Source organism: Staurois parvus, unplaced genomic scaffold (genome assembly GCF_062004578.1).
Source record: "Staurois parvus isolate SC_StPar_1 unplaced genomic scaffold, SC_StPar_1.0 ptg000264l, whole genome shotgun sequence".
Taxonomy (NCBI): domain Eukaryota; kingdom Metazoa; phylum Chordata; class Amphibia; order Anura; family Ranidae; genus Staurois; species Staurois parvus.
The window spans coordinates 12,523,600-12,527,053 of NW_028318060.1; the positions used below are offsets into that span (position 1 = coordinate 12,523,600).

The 3,454-nt window shown below is 35.8% G+C and overlaps 1 long non-coding RNA gene across 1 annotated transcript; it reads right to left on the reverse strand.

Annotated features, from left to right (window-relative positions):
* Nucleotides 1-1,738: 1,738 nt before the first annotated feature.
* LOC149459317 (uncharacterized) lies at nucleotides 1,739-2,414 on the reverse strand. The gene is made up of 2 exons (XR_016313301.1): nucleotides 2,118-2,414; nucleotides 1,739-2,012 (listed from the first exon to the last, which is right to left on the reverse strand). It is a non-coding gene; the product is annotated as an uncharacterized LOC149459317 (long non-coding RNA).
* Between the last annotated feature and the right edge of the window lie 1,040 nt (nucleotides 2,415-3,454).

Consider the following 3,454-nt stretch of genomic DNA (forward strand, 5'->3'; position numbering starts at 1 on the left):
TGCTGAGAGTGCACTATGCAATGCGCTCCCAGAACAAAGAGAAATATATATATATATATATATATATATATACACAGTATATACAGCTCCTTGGATAAAGGCCTACTTCTGTGAGGCTTCATATATGCGTACGGCCAGTGGGAAGGGGTTAAGATCTCAGAATACTATGAGGAAAATGTTGATGAGAGTGGATGTTATTTCTGTAAAATCGTCATTGATTTATATTATTTTATCCTGTATAAAAATAAAGATCTGTTATGTTATATATTTTTTCATTTTTGTCACTTGTGCCCTTAAAAGTCCCATATACCCAATTGTGTTTTATTCATTGCAATCTTCAGATTCAGTTTCAGGTCACACCTTATGTTTTAATGATCTGTCTGTCTATCTGATATCCAGTGCCCAGAAAGGATGGGTATTGGATGGACTATCACATTCCATCCAAAATATTATTGAAATCCCAGATATAATGAAGAGTTAATAATTGTTTGTGACTTTAAAAAGCAGGATTGGCAATGTTAAAGGCATTATAAACCTTACTACCTGCACCTTGTGTTTTTAACATGCATGATATGCATTAATCCTATAGTTTCATGGTGTCAAATGTTGCCCTGTATGCACACTCTATAGTAGAGTAAAATTTCCTGTTCAAATATGAGGCAACTGCATATGCTAATGCTTGACCTCTGTCTGTAGTCTGAGAACTTACATTTCCTGTGACAAAATGACATATCCCACAATCCCTGAGTCTTTCAGTCTAGTGCTCGGAAGGTAAAAGCTGCATAGTAATTAGATATGAATCATATCAAGTAGGCAGAGCAATGATGGGAAGAGATGAGTTTCATCACATCAGAACTCCCACATTTGTGATGCAACACAGGAAATTGCTAAGCATTCACTGGATGCTGTGTGACCCGGAACAAGTAGCTGCCTGTCCCTAGGGACAAGCTTGCAGAATTAATACTTGAACATAAGGGAACTTAGACACTATGACACTAAAGACTGCATACACAACAAGTGAGGCAATCATTACAAGGTACAAACACAGAGAATATAAGTACACTAATAACTAGTTCAAAGAACAAAAACATTTGAATATGTACAATGCCTTTAAGAGAGATTTCCATTAAAAAATGATTAAATCTATTAGTGGATTTTTTCAGGTGTGTGCTGGCAGCATTTGCACATAATAAAAAGAAGTTGAGAAACCATTTCAATATTTACATCAGTAGGAACTGCAGGCATCATGACTCTTCTTCCTGCAGATTTTCATGTTTTCTCTCTGCATTTCAGGGATTTCAGGCCTAAAATAATAATAAAAAAAAATTTTTAGCACAGAAAATGTTGCCCATGTGTAAAACAGTTTGGAAAAATAGCAGTCAGTTTTATATTTATTGTTCAAGTTTACTTAATCCAAATGAGATATTTTTTAAAAAAATAAACATACAACATTGATTAAAAGTGTTGTAAAGGGTTACTAAGGTGATGTAAATTGTAAGAAGTTTTACTAACTGTAGAAACCAATTGGATAAAAGCCCTTTAATTAATGCTGCAAATTATTTTAAACAAGAAACATTACCATTTTTTTAAACCAGGATATGTAAATTTGATTTGTTAGCACCTAGTAAATTCATAAAGTCAGATTTTGCTTACTAAACAATATGATAGTGTGACAAGAACACGCCTATCTGAAAAAGAAGGTTTCTAAAAGATCCACGCGGAGTAATATGAATTCAAATGAATTTAACAATACTTTATTTGATCACATAGATCATGGGGAGGTTAAACATAAGCACGGTGTACATATGAAAAAAATAAAATCATGTTTAAAAACACTTAGCGTCTTCAATTAAGGGTCATCTTAGCCAACAGAGCACCATATAAGGCAGAGTGGTGTAATGATGGAATAGTTATCCTGGATTTCCGTAGGTTTCCTGCTTAATATTTGTGTGAACCGTATATTCAGTAGGTGTGTTCCCAGTATAGATCAGGGACCTCCTGGAATGTACAAGCTGGAACACAAAAATATATGGTATGTATCTAGCAATATGGAAACCAAATCACATCCAAAATTTACCAGGCCTCCCTCCACAATAGTCAATGGATGCTGCTGTTACCTTCTCATAGGTGAGACTATCATACCCGCCTCTCAAATGTAGGGACTTCCTGGATAGCCACCCCAAATGGAACAGGGTCCACAGTACCAAATGATTCTGAGGATATATATAGAAAAAGATAATAAATGTGTAGAACATGGGCATCAGGTAATCCCGAAAACAAAACACACATAAAGATGTGGATATATTACCATCAATAAGGATCAAGAAGACTCCTGTCGACTTGAACTAAGATCAGGTCCTTGATGCTTTTCCAAAAATGCATATGGGGGTGAGGGACCAGGTATACACGATGCGTGGATTTCAAACACATATAGTGTGTATATAGCATATAGCAGGCCGTAGATACCTGAATTTAATATACCCAATAAAGGGTTTCCAAAAATTGCTCAATTTGAGAAGGTTATTTGCGGTTTTATAAGGATGTGGCTATGTCACAGCAAAGAATACCTGAATAGGATAGCATATGTATATATATATATATATATGTAGATTCTCCTCCTTAGAGGATTTCCAAAAAATTCCCCGAGTATACAGGGTAAATTAGGCCCATACAACATGCCCTATGAACACCATGTAGGCTCTGTAAATCTCAACAGCCGTAAGCTTTTAAATAACTTGCCACCGGTGGAAGATATATTTCCCTGAAGGATTGCCGTTTGCGAACCGCTGTGATAATAGCCCACTGGTAGTTCTCAAAAGGTCTTGGGCCTACCTAGCAGGGAGCTGTGACACCGCCGTTCCTTCCCGCCTCGTGGGCGCCGCACCCTGTGAAGACGCCGAGCGTAGTGGTTTGCTTAAGCTGGCCATACATTGATAGATTTTTTTTTGCTGACTGAATGAATAAATCTATCAGTGTATTGCTCTGAATCAATCATAAATCAATTAGTTAGAGAGAAAAAGGAAGAAACAAGAAACAGAAAACATAAATAAAGGATAGTAAACATCTAACAACAAAAGCAACCTAAAAATATACACAATATGTACTGTACAATAAGTACTAGAGTACTGTGGAAGACCACACAGTATGAATCATATAAACAATATACACTAAAAGTCATAAAAATATGTATACAGCAGTGACTCCAAAATAGAAGTATACAATGGGGACTGCAAAATGAAAGGTACAAAAGGTATATTCAATGTAAGCTGATAAAAAAAAGACCTAAACCACATATCAGAGCAGCCGTCATACTCACCTCCTCTCTGAGCATTAGCCCACTTACATATATGTAAGCCCTACAGGAAACATGAAAAAGTTGTTCATTCAGGTTTTTGGGACAAGTCAAAATGGTTAAAATCCCTATATGTAAAAGTATTATATTCTTAAAATAATC